Source organism: Miniopterus natalensis, chromosome 17 (assembly GCF_054644295.1).
Source record: "Miniopterus natalensis isolate mMinNat1 chromosome 17, mMinNat1.hap1, whole genome shotgun sequence".
In the NCBI taxonomy this organism is placed as follows: domain Eukaryota; kingdom Metazoa; phylum Chordata; class Mammalia; order Chiroptera; family Miniopteridae; genus Miniopterus; species Miniopterus natalensis.
The window spans coordinates 43,539,474-43,558,451 of record NC_142097.1 but is presented as its reverse complement, the minus strand read 5'-3'; the positions used below and the strand labels follow the sequence as shown (position 1 = coordinate 43,558,451).

The 18,978-nt window shown below is 59.7% G+C and overlaps 1 protein-coding gene across 2 annotated transcripts in view; it reads right to left on the bottom strand.

The window, feature by feature from the left end:
• The window catches only part of SEPTIN9 (septin 9), a 73,274-nt gene that overhangs the window by 22,749 nt on the left and 31,547 nt on the right, over window positions 1–18,978 (bottom strand). The window contains exon 1 of one of the 2 annotated variants that reach the window (XM_087826377.1): window positions 791–875. The exons of the other annotated variant lie outside the window; for it this stretch is intronic. The gene's annotated coding sequence lies outside the window, so the exon portion shown is untranslated. Of the gene's footprint in view, window positions 1–790; window positions 876–18,978 lie in introns of those variants that run through there. 2 annotated transcript variants of the gene reach the window in all.

Genomic DNA, 18,978 nt, shown 5'->3' with positions numbered 1-18,978 from the left:
ATGGCATTGCCTCCGGGCACCTCGGCGTAGGTGCAGGGCTGGGCGAGCGGTGCTGGCTGTGGGGTTCACTCCAGGGGCTCTCTCAACATCTCAGCTCAGCTGGCATGTCCCCAAGGAGCTGCTTCCTTCCCCCTGCTCCCCGACATGGAGCGGGACACCCTCCCACCAGGTCCTCTAGCAAAGCACACGCATTCCAGCCCCCCACCCACAGGCTCCCAGCAACACCGCACATCCCAGCCTCCCAGGCACCCGGACGAGCTGAAGCTGAAGCCGCCCCATGGCAATGCCGGCCCGGCCGCCGCATCTCAGTCCCGCAAGGCTAGTGTCTGAAGAAACTGGTCTCCAGCCGTCCTCGAAGCCGCCGCCTCGGCTAAGGGCTGACGGCCACAGGAGGCGGCGGTGGCCAGCCCTGGGTCCCCGCAGCCCTCCTGAAAGTCAGGGAAGCCCCTTGCAAAAGGGAAATTGACTCCTCCAAGAAACTCCCGCCGGGGGAGGACCTCGCCACTCGGCTCTGCTGGCCAAATATTTACAAAGAGATAGCTGTGGCCGCACAAAGCTCTTTTCTTCTACTCTGAGACCAAAAATCTGGGCCCCGCGTGGAGACCGAGCTCCTGCCGCCACTCTCCCAGGGACAGGAGCTGTCCCACCGGGCCGGGCCGGGGACCCTGGGGAAGCGCTGCTCCTGGTCCCGCCGCCTGACCATCGGGGGGGGCTGACCAACGCTGTGACACCTGAGGCCCCCCTGCAAGTGGTGCGAGGCTGGAGGGAACAAAGGGAGCGGAGGACTCACCCCAGCAGCGGAGTCGGGCTGCGCCGGCTGCCTGAGAGTGCGGCCCGCCCACCGGGTCACATGGCTCGGAGCCCAGCCGAGGATCAAAGGGGCTTTGTGGCCTCGGAACAAGGAGCCTCCCAGAGCGCGAGCAGAGGTAGGAGGGACTGCGACTGACTTCGACGGGAGAACTGGCTCCAAGGGGCAGGGCGAGGGGAGCAGAGGAGGAGGGGGCAGGCGGAGAGAAGGGGCTCCGTCAGCCAACCGGGTCCGCGGGGTGTACTATCCTCATGCGTAAGAAGCGCCAAGGAGCGGGGCTGCCAAGCCAGCCTCGGTCACCCCGAAAGGAAAGTGACAGCCCCAGGGCAGAGCTCCGGGAAGGAGAGAGGGAGAGGCTCACCTGGACACCCAGCCAGGCGGCCTGCCCCTGCCAGGAGCCCGCGCCTGCACAGCCACCGGTCCCTCCCCCTAGCCCAGCCCGTCCCCTGCCTGGGTGCTGGGTGGTGCCAAGAATCTGACAAGCCCAGGGGCGCCTGCTCTCCCTGCTGCCCCACCCCGCTTCCCCTTCACCAGGTGCACCCCAGATGCGCCCCCCCACCTGGCCCTGACCCCTACCAGCCCAGATGACACACCTAAGCTCTCAGGGGGCCTCTTCCCCCAGGGCTGCAGGACTCCCCCGGAATGAAGTCCAGACCCACAGCCGGGAGCTGTTGTTCCAAGCTTCCAGGCAGCCAGGGATCAGAGCACAACCAGCCTGCGAGCCCCGACTGCCGAGGTGTGCCACGGGGGAGGTGACCCTGCCTGGGGGAGGCAGCAGGAGAGAAGCGGGGGCTGGGGCTGGAGAGGCGGGGCTGGGGGCCAGCTCACCCCGAGCTCTTTCTTCTTCCCGGAGCCTTGGAACTTGGGATTCCAGTCCAGCTCCAGCTCCTCCAGCCCCGAAGGGCCTGGGCTGGGAGTCGGCCTCCTCCTTCCTCCCCTCCCTGCAGGCCCTGCTGGAGCTGGGACCCCTGGGGGATGGGCTAGGTGGTCCCAAAGGAGGGAGCTTGGAAGCAACTCGGCCAGGCCTGGGCCTGGATGCTGGGATGGGCCAGACCCACCCCCTGCCACGGCCTTTGACCCCATGCGTGAGTCATTCTAGGCCTGGGCGTGGCCAAGCAGCCCCAGGCTCTCACTGGGGACTTCCAGGGGGCTGGTTTTGGGGACTTGCCTGGGGCCGGGAGCCCAGAGTGACACCTGGGAAGGCAGTTTTAGGGCCAGTGGCTGGTCTCCTGCCTCCTGGAGGAATAACTCCGGCCCAGCCCCCTGGGTCACGGCCACAGCCACGGCCACGCCAAAGACGTTCCCTGGGCTCTGCAGGCTCTCGAGTTTCCCATTCCCAGATCCCCCCACATGGCTGGTGGGTGAGGCTCCAGAGCACCCACCCCACCACCCACACAGGCAGGCTGACTATGTCCAGCTGGTTGAACCTCCAGGTTCCTCAGAAGCCAGCTGTTCCCCAGCAGAGGCCACCAGCCCGTCCAACCCAGCCGCTCCCCACTCCTGCTGGCCAACTGCATCGCCCCAGCGGCCCCTGGGATCTTCGGGTTTGCCACACAGGAGTTAGGGGGTTGCTGCACAATGTCCCTCCCACCCTCACGCGAGTGGCCGGGCCGTGCCAAGCTGCTACCATCATCTCCAGGCACCGGGCCAAAGACGGGGAACATCCAGGGGAGAGACTGCGCGTCTGGAGTCCCTGTTCCCATCTCAGTGCGAGGGAGGCCGGTGGTGGGTCTGAAATGTTGCCTCAGAGTCAAACACCAGAAGAACCAAGGCCCCCTTCCCTCGCTATCGCTGTGGCCTAACAGCTGCAGGGGTTCTGACCTTCCCCATCTGTGAAATGGGCACGAGTGACCCCCAGTTGCGAGAATCAGAGGAAGATGTGTGTGTCCAGACCAGGAAGGCAACAGCTCAAAACATGTGCTTCCTTCTCCAAGGAGGTGATTTCCTGGGACAGGGATGGGGAGCACCCCCCCCAAGGCCCTTGTCACTGGGCCCTCAATGATGGCTCCAGGAACCAGCGACAAAGGATGCCAAGAGGGTCGGATTCCTGTCACTCCAGGTGGCAGGGTTAACAGGGAGCTGTGGGGATGTCACCTCCACTCTGCCTGCCCTGGTGGCTTCCTGCTCAGCTGTGGGCAGAGGCCTTCCTCCCCCCACGCCCACCCCCCAGCACTCCCCCAGGAACCTCCTCCTCTGCCTCTGGCCCCACAGGCCACCCCCAGGGCCCACCCCCCCTTCCTGGTTACCAGTGGACAACCCCCCTGCTCTCCAAGCCCACCCCTCGCCCTTCCTCCCCCTCCATGTACTCCTCCAGGGAGGCCGCCTGGGAGCCTTTTACACAGCCATCCTCACTGGTCACCCGATCGATGGGGATCCTTAGGGCACAGGAGAGGGAATCCCTGAGCCTGACAAGCCCCCCAGTCCAGGCCCTTTCCCAACACAGATCTCCCGCCTCCAGAAGTGCTCGGGGCTCCCTGGCGCTCGGCACACGCATCGCATCGCGTCTCGAGAAGCCTCAGCCAGTGCAGCTGCTGGCCCATCTCTGGCAGAAGCAGGGCGAGCCCCGCGTGTAATTTTAAAGATTCCAAAATGGGACACCTGTAATACTCTCAACCATAAAAATAAATTAAAAAATAAAAAATAATAAAGATTGCAGCAGCCACATTAAAACGATAAGAAGAAACCGGTGAGTTCATTCTAATATATTTCACTTAACCTAAAGGAGCCAAAATATTATCAGTTCAACATGTAATCAGTATAAAAATTGAGGTATTTGACATTCTTGCCTCTTTCTGTACTAAGCAGCACTCTACACTGCCCACATCTCTCGATGTGGATGGCCACGTTTCAAGTGGTCAAGAGCCACACGTGGCCAGAGACCACAGTCCCGGATAATGCAGCTCTCGATAGTCTCAGCGTTATCCCAGGATCACGCCGGATCCGTGGAGAGCCCTCCATCTGGACCATCGAATTGCAGCCCCGCAGACCACTCTCAGAGCTGGTGCAGGACACAGCTCCACGGGACACACAGTGGCGTCCACTGCTGAAGCCACTAATCCCTACACCACAGCGTCCCCTTGCGGCGGACGTACTGGGGACACTTCTCTCAGATTCCGGCACCAGGAAGCATGGAGCTTCCCCTAAGAAATTAATTTCCTAGACACGAGCCAAGCACCAATCAGGCTGTCCCACGGCCACTGCCAATCCACCCCTTTCTAGGGTTCCCTATCCCACCCGGCCCATAGGCGCTCGGGCCGGGATGAACCCCTCACTCCAAGGCAGCGGGCCACAGGCTGCCCAGCTCCCTGACACGCGAGGCCGGGTGCAGAGGGACAGCAGGGCGGCTGGAATTTCCCCCGCTGCGGGGAGCCAGGAACCGTCTTGGTGGAGGGCCCAGAAACTGGAAGTCACGCAGACTCGAGGGCTGGAACGCTAGCGGGGCCACTTGCAGAGGGGGGAGGGGGGGATGGTGGAATCACAGGCGGGGACCCCGGGGAAGGCGGAGGAAAGAGGGAGGGTGGCCCCACTGCAGCTCGGGCCCTCCCCGGGCTGAGATGTCACGGGCACTGGCCTCCCCTGAGCGAACGCGCTTCCAGCGACCAACCCACCACGCTTTCTGTCTGTTACTTCAAAGCCACGCCGAACCGCACTGATTAAAAAACAATCTGCAGAGACAGAAAGCAGGCTGGTGGTGGCCACGGGGGGAGAAGGAATGGGGAACGACTGCTAGTGGTCACAGGGGTCCCTTTTGGGGCGACGGGAATGTTCTGGAACTCTAGGCGGCAGTGACGGCTAATGTGCCGTTGGGGCAACGTGAATGTGCTAATGCTACCAATGACAAGCTCTAGGTTCTGTGTGTTTTACCACCATAAAATATATATTTAAAGATAAGAAGGATTAATGTGTCCATTTTTTCCCTTGAGCCAGTGTGTTTTGTTTTACACCTTAACATCAGTGGGCCCTAAGACGAGTCGTGAGCCCCGTGGCCTGTCCCGGAACCGGTGTTACCTTCTACGGCGGGTGTTACCTTAACCTGCAGGTGGGACTAAGGCCTGGGAATGCAGACGTTACCCTGGGTTCTCTAGGTGGGCCCTAAATGTACCCTAAGGGTCCTTATGAGAGGGACACAGAGGGACACTGGGAGAGTATAGAGAAGATGACCACGTGATGGTGGAGTGACGTGGCCACAAGTCAAGGACCGCCGGCAGCCACAGGAAACTCGGCAAGGCAAGGACGGCCCCTCCCCTGCAGCCTCCAGAAGGAACCGGCCCTGCTGACACCCTGACTGAGCCCAGTGACCCTGACCTCAGACATCTGGCCTCCAGAACTGCAGGAGAGCAAGTTTCTGTTTCAGGCCACTGAGCTTGTGGTCATGTCATGGCAGCCACAGGAAACTCACTCAACCCGAGGTCAGCCTGGGCCCGTGGGAGTTGGGAGGAGCCTTACTGTCCAGGTGAAGGGCCGCCGGGCCAGGCGTCAGCAGCGGGCAGGCGCTCTCCCAGCCCCGACGGGGTCTAGGGCTTTCCCAAGGCTGTCGCTCTGAGCTCGACCCTCACTCTCAGAGCAGACGAGCCCCCTCACCGGGCACGAGGCTGACAGGAGGTGGAAAGGGGATCCCATGGTGTCCCTGACACGGATGCTATAGGCCATTGCACCTGCCCCGTGAGCAGCTGTCCAGGGGGGGACCCCTGGAAGCTAAGGGGTCCCCCCCTCCAACAGGCCCACTGGGAGAAGAGCACAGTCTCTGAGGTGTCACCGGCCCCTGCAGTGCCCGGGGCGGGTGGGGGGTGGGGTGGGCTGGTCCCTGCGAAGGTTCTCGGCCCAGCAGGGCTGCAGTGTGGGGCCATTTTGTCACATTTCTCTGTCTTCCGGTTCCTTTTCAACTTGACCTAGGAGAGCGGCTGGGCTCCCCCTAATCTCAATAACAAGCAATCCCCCTTTCCTTTGGCACAGCTACTTCCCCCAGCTGCTCACTTTCTCCGCCTCTGAACAACCCAGCCGCCCGACAGTTGGTCTACATCGCGGCTTCTATCTTCCCGCCGCCCACTCGCTTCCGAACCTTTGCCGTCTGGCTTCTGCCCGTAGCACTATTGAAACCCAGCTCTTGAAAATACCTACATCACCGACACCCAGTTCCACCCCTTCCGAACCTGGGACAGTTTGGCACATGCAGGAACCACCCTCCTTCCTCTCCTCTTCCACCGAGGCGGGGGTTCAGACAGTCTCCTCTCCCCTCATCTCCATCACCATCACCCCCAGACTGACGTCTCTGGTCCTGACCCCTTCCCGGCTCAGTCACATCTCTACAGTGTAGTGTTTCTGAAGACCCTGCAACCTTCATTCAGGCCCTATTGTCCCCCAACCCCCACCTAAAACCCCCTGTTAAAAGCCGCCGCCTCCAGGAAGCCCTCCGGATGTCCTCCATCTGATGTGACCAGCACCTCCCCCTTTCCTGTTTCGTGAGTCACACCCCAACCTGGAGCCCTCGCCAAGCTGACTTACTCACCACCTCCCGAGTCTCCTAGGCAGCGGCTTCAAGGTCGGTTTTTGGAACTCAGGGGCAAGGAGGCCCCATTTCCTCCCTTCTAAGAAGGGCACCTCCCACCCCCAGTCAGGTTGCACGTGCCCCTCCCCGGACACCTTCAACACACATTTCCTTTTCTTCTTTCACTGTGTCAACAATGTATCTTAGAAATTATCTATGATAACTCAGAACATTGTGGCCCAGATAGAAATTACTTGATGATATCATAACTTGGAACATTGTGGCTGCTCCTCACCTGCAGACTCTATTGTTCAGGTGTGACGGCCACTCTGCAGCTCACAGTGGCCCCAGGCACACTGCCGCCCCACCCCACCCCCAACCAGCGAGCCCAGGAGCTGCAAACTCTGGGCAGATACGAAGTCAGAATCCTAAACACAGGCAATAAAACAGTCAGTCCCTGCAGATTTCAATGACAAATACAAACCCAGTGTGTCTGCTGCAAGGGGGAGTCTGGCCCTGAGAGCTGGCTCAGGGGTGTCAGGAGGGAGGATGGCCAGGTGGGGGCGCTCCAGGTTGGCGATCGGATTTTAAGTCAAACAAGAAATGGTTTGGTATTTAGAGGCGACCGAGGTTCTGGGACAGCGGAGGGGCAGTAGAAAGGGCAGGACAGGGTCTCAATCCTGGGGCACACTACCATCTACAGGGGTGCCCGGTCCGGCTAAGAAATGCAGATGCCTGGGCCCCGCCTCAGTGATTCTGATTTAACTAATCTAGGGGTTGGCATTTTTTAAAATTTCTCAAGGGACTCTCATGTGTAGTCAGGGCTGAGAACTACAGATTAGGACTGACAGAGACATCCCCCCCCCCAAGATTTAGCAAGATCTTGATAAAATGAGCTGCATGTGTCCAAGAAACATGTAGGGTGAGTGGGGGCTGAGAGCCAAGAGTTCTTCAACCATCCACAGAAGCCCTGCCCTCAGAGGTTTCATCCAGCTACGGGGCCAACGCGAACCCAGCACAAAATCAATCCTTAGCTCGAACTGTGTCTCAATGCAGAAGGTCCTGCAGTTCTTGCTACCTGAACAGCAACAAGGGGCACCGGCCAATGCAGTGGGCAAGGCTCAGGCCTCTGGCCAAGGGTCTTCACAGTACCTGCTGCCAGGGTGGGACTGGAAAGAGAACAGAACAAGGACACCTAGGGAAGGGTCGTAAAAATTATCTTGAGCAGAAGGCACCTGAGTTCCTGAAATCTCTTATCTGCCTAAAAGCAGCGCCTCCGGAACTCATGGTCACCAGTCCCCTCCTCTGAGCAGCCTGGGAAGACTGACTCTTATCACAGAAGATAAGCGTCCAGCCACCCCTGAAACACGCTGTTGCAAAGCTATCAATCTCCCAGCTATTCTCCGAAGGGTCCATTTATCTTTTCAGAAAGTCCTTTGTCTTCCAGTAAGTGCTCTCCTCCCCTCCCCTTCCCCGACGAGGATGGCATAAGCCCCAAATCCTGACTGTCCCCTTGAGCCACGTTTTTCCGTGAACCCCCACATGTATGTGATTAAATCCATTTTTTCTCTTACTGATGTAGCTTTCGTCAGATTAATATGCAGGCCCCCAACCACTGAACCTAAGAGGGTGGAGGAAAAGACTTTCCTCCCAGACACCTAAAAAACCCTCTTCACGGCAGATCTGCAACTTCCCCGCCCAGGGCCAGCGACCTGGATTCCCATTTCCCAAAGTCTCTTAAAGCAGGATATAACCTGCCATGCAGGTACTGTCCCAAAGGTTTCTGCAGCCAAATAAATTTGGCAATTGTTACCCTTTCTGGCCCCTCTTTTGGATATTTACAAGTAGCTATCAGTATACTAAATGTATTCCATTTTGCAAAGTGTGTTATTAAGTTTAAACTGTTTCCCAAACTTGTTGGACCATGGAACCCCTTTGCCTCTACAATGCTCATTAATGGTCCCACAGGGAACACAGTTTGGGGAGCGCTGGTTTACACTTACAAGCCCATCAGCTCTGCTCCTGCTCTAGGCCAGGCATCCGATGGCTCCAGCCTCTCCCGGCACAGGCTCGGGTGGGTGTGGGGAGCCTGAGACCCCCAGCTAGGATGCTTACCTGAGACCGCCACGGGTGCCGGGATCATACTTTTAATCCAAATCCCTAAGCTACCAGGGGTCACGAGAATGATCACGGCAGCACTGTTACCAAGGTAAAACCCTGAAAACACTCCAGTGTCCACGGAGGAGAGAAGAGAGAGCTACAGCACCGCTCCCCCTGCCCCCAGTGATCACGGCTGGGCAGTGAGAAGAATGCACAGGCCATGGGCATCGGAGCAAAGGACCTGAACGCAGGCATGAAACCTAAGCAGCGAAAGCAGGTGCGCCCACAACCTGCTCCGGGTTCCATAGCTTTGCAATGTGCAGAACGACACACGTGCTGCTGAGAGAAACATGGCTCCGTGGCAGATGTTCTAGGGTACACGTGGCAATGCCTCACAACAGGAAGGAAATGAGACCAGCCGGTGTCTGTGTCTTGGGCTAGACAGGCCCCCAGGTGTTCGCTGTCTAAGGTGGCCCATGCTGTTTTTTTAAAAACAGCAGAAATCTTTAGAGGCACTGGGAGCAACAAGCCGGGAGGGTTTCTGCATCTAGGTGACCCAGGAGATGCGTCATAACCTTCCTGAGCCTCAGTTTACTCACCTGTAAGTCGAGGGCAATGAGCCCACCTGCTCCTGAGGAGGCAGCTCAAGCTTCCTGCCCTCCCCGACGGGTTGGGGGACATGCTACCAGCAGACACTGTCAAAGGGCTTCGGAAACCACATGAAGCACCTGGCCCGGGGGAGTCGGCTCCGGGCCTGTTTTCATGACCTGGCAGAAAGCGTCCCAGTGAAAGGAAGCTTGGGTTTTCCTCCAGGGTGGGGGCCTCGGTATGAGGCCTGAGGTCTAAGGGCTTCCACGGCCATTCCGTATATGCGATGTGAGGCCTTGTCAGCCCCAGACCCACTTTTAGGGGGGGTGCCTGAAACCCCTTATCCCTTTAGCAGGGACACTAGAGCAGGTAAAACCTCCGCTCGTGGGAAGCGAAGAAGCTTGTTTGAATTGGCCCCAAACCAGCCCCGACCAGCTCTCTTCTCGCTCTCCTCCCAGCACCCGGAGCTCAGGAAATTCCAGGTGGTGAGGCAGCTGGAACATCACCTCCGTCTGTTTATTCAGAGACGGGACCCTGGCCCTCCTTCCCTTCACAAACCTGGGCATCCCTGGTGCCAGCGCCTCCCTGCCTAGGGGCTAGTGACCCCACCTGTGAGCTACCCAGGGCCTCGGGGTCTCAGGCGCCCCACAGAACTCTCCATTTCATCTGGGCTTTGGAGTCAGAAGGATTGGGGTTCAAATCCGCCTCCACTTAGGAGCCGGGTAACACTGGGCAAATTTCCTAATCTCCCGGAAGCTGTTTTCTCATCTGTCAGAAGGGGAGCGGGGCCCTTCCATCAGAGAGGCGGCACATGCGCGGGCTGCCCAGCACCCAAGCGGTGCTCCCTCCCGGCACTCGGGGGGCGCGTGGGCGGGGAGACGGCCCAGGGGAACCAGGCATCTGCCAGCTTCCCCATCTCAGGGGCCCCGAGCTGGGAGTGGGACCAGAAGGAAGCAGAAACTGTTGACTGGCATGAAGAGCTGTGATTACCAATGACTTTTACGCATCTGTGCTTTTAAACCCTGATGCTGGAGCCAAAGAGCCGTCTGGGAAATTTCTCTGTTCAAAGCACATTAAAAAGGAAGAAAGAAAGAAGTCCTGCAAACATAATATGCAGCGAGAGCAGGAAATGAAGGTGTGCTGTAGGGTGCTGTTTAGATAAAGTCCACACCGGCCAAAACCCTCTGTGGGGAGGGAGCATTCCTGCGCCCGGATCGTGGCGGGTACGTGGATCTCTGCACGTGGTAACATTTCGTAGAATCCCACACCGAGGACATGGGCGCCTGTGAGCCCAGTGACAGCCGGCCACGCCCGTGGCTCGGTTGCTGTACCTCATCAGTGTCCAGGGTTCGACGCAGACAGAGGCCTGTCAGGTCCTTGGGGAAGAGCACACAGGACTCACTACTGGCTTTGCAACTCCTGGCGCGTCTAAGATCACTTCGAAATAAAAAGGTTTTATAAAGTTTGTTAAGAATATGAAATGCCAAGATATTTTATTCCGATGTACAAGTTAGAAATGGGAACTGGAAGATCCACTGGCTGCCGTTCATTCCTTCACTCAGCACCGGTGCCCCCCACCTCCCAGTGCCGCCACTGAGTCAGCTACAGGGACTGAGGTTTGGTCGCCCAGACATGGGCCCTGCCTTAGGGCCAGGGAGGAGACGCCAAGTTCAAAGAGGTGGTAGGTGGAACCCACTCGATTTGGCAACACTTGGCAAGGGCCTGGGCACCTGCCCACAGTCCACTGAGGTCATTCTTAGTGAGTCCTATGGGAAAGCCGGCCCTGCAGGCAGGGGCCTGGAGGCAGGCAAGCAACCAACCAAAGAGGCTGCAGGTTTGATTTCCAGGCCCAGTTAGGGGGCTGGGATTTGCTCGGCTGGCCCCGTGGCTCCAAAAATGACTGTGTCATGGCCTCACTTCTGCAAACTGCTGGGCTCCGGGTGCTGATGGGGGACGGCAGAGATCGCAAACCCGCCCAGCGAGATCTCGGGGAGCCCTGGGCAGCCTGGAGCGCCTGCAGGAGCTCCAGCCACCACACTCCCCAATTGGTTTGCTCCCCCACGGTCCACGCCTGGTGCCCCTCCCCCACCACCAGGAGGAAAGCGCTTTGGGAGGAGCTAGAAATCTGGCTCGAACGCCCAGCATGCCCTGGGCCTCCGTTTCCTCATTTGCAAATCAAGCCGATGATCCCCAAAGTCTCTTTCAGTGGCAGAATCCTAAGCCTGAAAGGAAAATAGGCCACAAAAAGGAGGCAGGTGCGCAGGCCCTCACCCTTGCCTTCATTTGTGGAAAAAGGAAACCGTTTCCCCCGGTTTCTTTCCTGCCCTGCCTGGGGAAGTCTTCCTGTGGGCTCAGGAGCTGGGGGAGTCTAGGGGAGCCCAGGATCTCCCAGGGCTAGGGTACACAGGGAATTCCCCCTGAATTCTTCCAGGAGAGCAGCTCCACTTCCTGCACGTACTCACCTCCTGCTGCTGCTGTAACAAATCACCACAAACGTAGTGACTTCAAACAGCACAAACTGGTCACCTTACAGTTTTAGGGGTGAGAAGTCCACTGAGCTGGAATCAGGGCGTCAACTGGGCTGGCTCCCTCGGGAGGATCTAAAGCTGGGGGGGGGGGGACGTCTGGCCAGCGGGCTCTGTACCGCCCGCAAAATCATTTGGTCTGGCCCTGCCAAGGCAACCGCAGGCGGGACTAGAAATTCAACAAACCTAGGAGCTTTTTTCATAGCGAACGTTTAAGTTGATAATTTTGTATGGCCCAAGAATGATGTTATAAATATCCAAATGGCCCTTGGCAGAAAAATGGTTCCCCACCCCTGCCCTAGAGGAACAAGCCTTTTGCAGCTCCCAGTGGCTGCTGCCCACACCCCCTGGCCCCTGGCACTTCTTTCTCGCATCTTCAGCGTCAGCCGTGGCCAAGGAGCGGCCAATGACCTGACTCTCCGGCCGGCCGCTGCAGCCAGTTTTGAAAACCCTGTGATTACACTGGGCCTGTGTGGATTATCCGAGATGATCTCCCCCGATGATCCAGGATAATCTCCCCATTTGAAGGCCAGCTGGTCAGCCTTATCTCCATCTGCAGCCTGGATTCCCCTTGGCCAATGAACCTAACAACCCAACATGGACGGTGAGCCCCTAACAACGCGCAGCTAGCAAACAGTGGCACCCCTGCCACAGAGACACCCGGAGATGGTCTTCATGCTCTGTCCTGAGCAGCGGCACCCTGGCCTTCTCCCTGGTGTCCTCCGGAAACCAGCAGTCAGCCCACCCTACAGGGGGTGGCGGGAGCTTTCAGTCACTCCCAGGATGGGGCTGGGTGCCGGGAAGTGGCCTTGCCCACGCCCACCCCAAGCCTCCATCGAGAGAGGCCAGTGCAGCCAAACAGGAGGCCGTAGGTGGCGGGGCCAAGGGCCAGGCCATTCTCTCTGGCAGGGCCCGAGGGCAGAGGAGGAGAGAGGAAGGCCAACGTTATTCCAGCCGGGTTCTCAGGGGAAGGGCACAGGCAGAGGAAGCCGGGGCCCCAACTCAGCTGTGAGGGAGGGGCAGGGCTCCGCCGACACCCCCACCCCATGGCTCCTGCCCAGGGCCTCCAGGAGGGCCCCGCCCCCACCCCATCTCAGGGGAGCAAGTGAGGCCCCGCGTTGCCAAATTCCAGTAATGAATCCCACATTCATTCCTCCTCTCCTTATTGCAAACCCTCGCCCCGCCTCCAGGCTGCTCTGCACAGCTGGCCTGCAGAAGTGGGGGGTGGCTCCGAGGCGCTGGCTGCACCCCCACCCGGCCCTTCCTCGGAAGAGCTGGCCTCTCATTCCTGCCCTTTCCCTGGGAAAGCTGGAGCAGGAGTCAGGAACCGGATCCACCATTAACCCCTTCCTGCCCGTCGGTTCCTACAGGCGCCCCCGCAGGGTGAGCGGGCCAGGTGAGCCCCCCATCCAGCCCACGGAGCTGGGGAAGAGGTGACTGTGGACAAGTGTGGACGGCAGGGACAGCAGAACAGACGGACAGTCAGGCTGGGTGCACACAGACAGCTGGTCAACCACCTATCTGCAGCCACGTTGCCAGGCTCTGTCCCCACGTGAGGGAATGGTATTCAGATGTGGCAGAATGAAGGCCCGAGAGGTCCCACCTCGCCAACACACAGAGGCAGGGCTCAAAGCAATGCTACGCACCCAGGCCGCAGCCCTGACATGTGTGTGCCTCACAGTCGCACACGCGGCACCCCTGCAGGGAAGGTGACACACCGACCACATCCTCAGACACATGCCCACCACATGTAAGACAGCCAGGGGGGAGGGGAGGGTTGAGACACAAGGGCCCCACAAAACTGCAATGGTTTCGATAAGCAGTCACGCTGGTCAGGAGCCCAAGGGGGGTCAGCCTCCACCAACTGCCCCGTCTCATGTCAACATCTCTCTAGAATGATGGGAAACTGGGCTGTACGGACCAGCGACCACTGACACCTCCGCCCCACCGCGAGGATGAGCCGTCCTGCCTCCAGACCAGCCCAGGGCAGGCACCTCTCTTCCCTGTCTAAACACGGGCCGGAGGCTGCTTATGGCCGTTCCACACCAAGAGACATCCATTCCACGAAATGCCACAGAACCAGGGCCTGGGAGTCATGACTCCGGCTCTGCCACTTACCGGCTGTGTGACCCTGGCCAAGTTACTGCCCCTCTCTGGGCCTCAGAGACAAGAGAGAGCTACACTGAGGTCCGAGGAGGTTTAGGAACCAGCCTCTGGAGTCACGCTTCCTGAATTCACACCCTCCCTGTGCCACACCCTCTAGCTGTGTGGCCGTGGGCAGATTACTGAACCTCCCTGTGCCTCCGGTTCCTCACCTGGGAAAAGGGAATAACAACAGAGTTGAAGTCAGAGGGTTGTTGGGAGGTGGAAAGGAAGGACTTACTGCAAGTAAAGAGCCCTGAGACCGTGCAGGTCCACAGGAACCCGTCACCGTGAGTGCCCACCGACACTGCCGGCACAACACCGAGGGGCCCCGCCCAGGCCCCAGCCAGCAGAGTGCCGCCTCCTGTCCTCCCCCGGGCAGCGGCCACAGCTGGAGCCCAGCCTTAGTCTCCAGCAACCCGCTGCCCTCGCGAGTTGGCAGGGAGGCCCCAGGCCACCGCCCTCCGACCACATGGAGTGGGGGGCGCCGCCTCATCAGGCCCACGCTTTCCACCCCCCCCCCCCCCCCGCTTCCTGCGCACATACCAACCTCGGGTCTGGTGGGAGAGGGCCGTGCACAGGGAAACCTCAGACTCCAGGGGGTGTGAAACAAGGGAGTCATGTTTCAGGGGCCTGGGGGTGCCCCGGGACATCAGGGGGCTCCCCACAGCCCATGGAGGGTCCCCACAGGTGGATGGGGCCCCACCACGCCTGCAGAGGGGTCCTTTTTCCACCTCTGCCCCTCCCTCCAGCAGCCCTGGGGGTGGGGGGGGAACGACATGACACAGGGCGAATGTGGCCCAGTTGGGTGAGTGCGGGACAGCCGACAGGGCTGGAATGGGGCGAGGAGCCCAGACCCGGAGCCGGTCTTGCCACCGCACTGCGTGGCCCTGTTCAGGGGCACCTTCTACAGAAAGCAGGCTAAGAGCAGCTGCCCGGGGAGGTGCAGGGGCCCTGCCGCAAGTGGGAAAGTGAGAGACTTACACAGGCAGCCGGCTGCAGCCACTTCTGCACCAAACCCCACACGCACACACACAATGTCTGGCTTGGGGAGGCCAGAAGACGAGGGCTCCGTGCCTGCAGGGGAGCCCCCCACCCCTGGTCAGGGAGGCCCCACACACGCTCCCCTCTGGGCCGCGCACTGAGCATCGGGCGGAAGGCCTTAATTAGTACCAGACGGGGTTGTGCCGAAGGGAGGGAGGGGACAGGAAAGGAAACCAACGCAGAACATGAAGGGCCCAGGGAAGGGGGTGGGGGAAGGGGGTGGGAGCCGAGGAAGAGCGGGCGCACTCTGGCCAAGCCTGCAGGGGAGGGGGTGCAGAGATGCAGCCTGGCCTCGACACCCACCCCCCTGCAGCTTTCTCCCAGTTTTCTTATCTACAGCGGGGGCCCTGGGAAGGCTGAATCCTGCTCTGAGGTCAGAGGTCAGGCTCCAGCTCCAGCCAACCTTCTCTGCACCCCTAGAAAGCCAGTGGGTCAGTGCCAAGGAACACAAATGCTGTTTCAGGCACGGGCAGGGTCCTGCCACAGACTCTCAGTGGCCTCCCGGCACACCTTACGTGGAACGACTGGCCCCTTCTCTACTCGGACACCAGCCTGCCGCCAGCCTGGGGGGCCATGTCCCTGTCCCAGCTCCTGTATCAAAGGAGAGTCGCCCGAGCAGCCGTGCAGTGGCCTGCCTCACGCAGCCCCCTTTCCCCAGCCCACCCTCATTTGGTTCAGGGATCACCCTGCACCCTGCACCCTGCTCTGCGAAGGGCCACCTTGTGCTTTAGCCAATGACCAAGGCCCAGCTTTGGCCAACGACCAGGGCCCAGGAGGCAAAGCTTCCGAGCTACCGGTACACGATGGGGAGGGCTTCTGAGAGGGGGGACTCCAGGGATGCCGCCTCCCTTTTGAGAACTAAGCGTGCTCTGGGAGTCAGTGAGTGTTCCCACAGCCGCTGCAGTCCCTTCCTGATGGCTTCCAGAAAAAGCATCCATCTGTGGCTGTCAGTGTCCTGAGATCCAAGAATACTCTCAGAGCGGCAACTACAACAAGCTAAGACGGAGAAAGTGCTTACTGAGTGCAGGCACCATTCCCAGAGCTCTACGCGTATCCTCTTAGGTCCTCAAACAGCCCACGTGAGGCTTCCCATCATCACTCTCAGCTTTTAACAGATGAGGAAATGGACACAGAGAAGTTAAGCTACTTGCCCCAGGCCACACAGCGTGACAGGTAGGAGCAGGCTCCCTCCAGAGCCAGCCCCTTTCCTGCTAGCCTCCCTGCGCCCCCGCTGTGGAGGGGCAGTCCAGTGGTCCCGTCTCCAGGAATCTCAGATTCGAATCGGAAGCCCTGGGCCAGGGAGCTGGCACCGTCCCCTCTCTCGCCTCAGTTCTCAGCTCCAGACTTGGCACAGAGGAGGCCTCAACGGGAATGAATGCGTGAACCAACGAACGAGGGCCCGAGGGTGGGGGAAAGGGAGAGGGGCCAGGACAAAACACAATAGAGGCATCATTTACCACTCACCAGCCTCCACAGATAACCCCAAGGGGTAAAGAGAAAGCACCCCAGGGCCCACGGCCTGGCCCCCACCCCCGTCTCGGCTCGGGTCCACCCTCGAGCACTCAGCCTGTTTCCAAGTCCCCTTGGCCACGAGAGGGGTAACCTCTGTCCTGTAATGTGGCTCAGCCCTTCTCTAAGGGAAGACCCCCACTAAGTGAGGGGCACGAAAACCCCAGAGGCAGGAGGTCGGGTCCTATTTTTTGCGGGGGGGGGGGGGGGGAGGGTATTAATCATCTGTATTAAGTGCATGTGTCGAAAAAACAGACCAGAAGGAAACACCAAAACGTTAACAGTGCTGATTTCAGTGGGATGCAGTTATGATCGATCATTTTCTTTATAGTTTTTTAATTTAAAAAAATGTTTTTGTCATGAGTAGGCATGATTTTATTTTAATCACAAAAAATAAAGGTTATTTTTTAATCGGGAAGACGCACTCTTCTTAGCGTCTCAGCAGTCCTAACAGTTGCTGGCAGATGGACTGTTCCAAGGAGCTGTCAGTGGGCACTGGGCTGGGTCTTCCCCGGGCGGGCAGGGGGGCTCCATGGGGCCAGGTCCCTTCTCCTCCGTGTGCAGAGCTGGGTCTGGGACCCACCAAGGGGACCGCCGTGAGGCCACTTCCCGCTGGGCTGCAGGGAGGGTGTGGGGTCAACCCAGGTTTATGTCAACACAGCTCTGCTCCATCCCCAGCCTGGTGGGGGCCCCCACCCCTGCCCGGCTCCCCGCCCAACAACTCCAGGAAAATGTTAGCTGGCAGGGAAGCCGCTGGGGGTGACAGGAGACACCTTCCGGGGACAGAGCTGTAAAAAACGTCCTCTCCACCCAGTCCTCTCCCAGGACTTGAGACCGCCACTGCCCCCTACTGACCAGCTGGGAAGGACACTGTCCCTAAACAAATCCCCGGAGTGACCACCTCTTTTGGATCACAGAAAACTAAGACAACAGCTTCCGGCCTTCTCCCCTCACCGGCCTCTCCATGAGGACAGCGTCACCTGGGCGCCTGACACCTGGAGCAGCCCGGCCACACCAAGATGTCCCCTCCGATTCTCTGTCACCACCCCCACGAGGCAATCAGAGCCCAGCCCCTCCACCAACTGCAGCCCGGGTGCCCGGTAACTTCCACGCCACAGCCAGCCTGCGGCCAGCACTGGCAAGCAGGCCTGTGAGTGGCAGCTGCCTCCCCCCCGCACAAGCTCCGACGCGCCCAGCCCAGCCGGCCCCGGTCTCTCTGACACACGCACAGAAGGACACAGGTGACATCACCAACCTGCACGCTCGCCTCAGTTCCAGTCATATAGGGGGGAGTCCTGCGGAGATGCCCCACCTGCCGCCTCCTCCAGGAAGCTGAGGCTGTCATTAGCAGCAGCCTTATTTATCAGGCACTGACTGTATGCCCGGGGCTGCGCCATGTCTTTTTCTTACATTATCCCATCAAATTCCCACATTTGTCCCAACTTACAAAGCAACGGGACAAATTCAGAGTGGTTAACCTGCCTAGAAGAGTAAGTGGCAGGATCAGAATGTGAACCTAGGTCCAGTTCCAAACGCCTCCCTCCATCTTCCTGAGCCCACCAGGTGCCAGCACCACAATGCATCTGCCAGCAGCATCTTCGTGGCTCGAGGCTGTCCGCTAGGGTGTGACAATGCCACTTTGCGCTTTTGTCCTAATCTCTGCATCAGACAAAGCTCTCGCTTTCTACGGTCCACCAGACACCACTTCCTCCAGGAATTCTTCCCTGATTGCTCCAGTTAGAGGGAGCTTCCCCTCCTGCGCTGCCCTGGTACTTGGTTAGTGCTCCTGAGGAAGGTGTGGGGGCCTCGTAGGCTACCTGAGGGGTCAGACCGCAGGGAACAGCACAGAACAGGCGGTTGGTTCTGGAGGGGAGAAGGCCTGGGGCCAGAGCAGGGGACGGAGAGTGCTCAGATTCAGGAATCTGCAGGAAGCAGCTGTGTGGGGGGATGCTTCTCGGGTTTCTCAGGGTCCGGCAACTCAGTGGGTGGAGAGGGTGCTGGTTCTTAAGCAGGAGGCCTGGGGGGTGGACTCCGGAGGAACAGGGCTGGCAGCCTGGGCTGGGCCTAGGAAACCCACTCAGGGACCCCCTCCCCCACCGTGCCAGGACCCCTCAGTCATCCCAATTCACTTCTCTGTGTCACCCCCACCCGTGTGACTGCAGATGGACTTCTCACAGGTGACCACTTCCCCAGCAGGTCACATAGGCCCCACGTAGTCACCCTCACGTCACACCGCCTCCTGCAGGTTACGCCCCGCAGGCGGCAGGATCACATGGCTGGGGTGGGGCAGGGGGTGACCCTGCGACTTCTGGCTCCACGCCACTCGCACGCGTAGATGTGGACGGGTGGTGGGCGGAGGAGTGGCTCCCCCTTGTCAGCCTGGGTCCCTCAGTTACTGAGCACAGACACCGCCCCACTCGGCTGGAAGTCAGGCAGCCTCGGGAGCGGGCACCTTCCACGTGCGGGCGGCCCCGGGGCGGCGGCCCCGCGGCTCAGACAGGCCCAGGAGGGGCAGGGGCTGCAGCCGGAGCTGCACTCCGGGTGGGTGGCCACATCCCCTGTCCTGGACTCTGGAGCTGGCAGGAGAGGGCCCCAGGGCCACAGGCTGGGAGTCCAGCCTGCAAAGCCCAGAGGCTTCCAGAGGCCCTGGCCCAGCTTCCTGTGCAGCTGGGCTCCCTGCACACTCAGTCCCTGTCAGCACGACCTCCCACAGCTGGTCCAGCTTCCCAGGCCCGGCACACGGTGCAGGTCAGAGCTGCACTGGGGGTGGCAAGGGG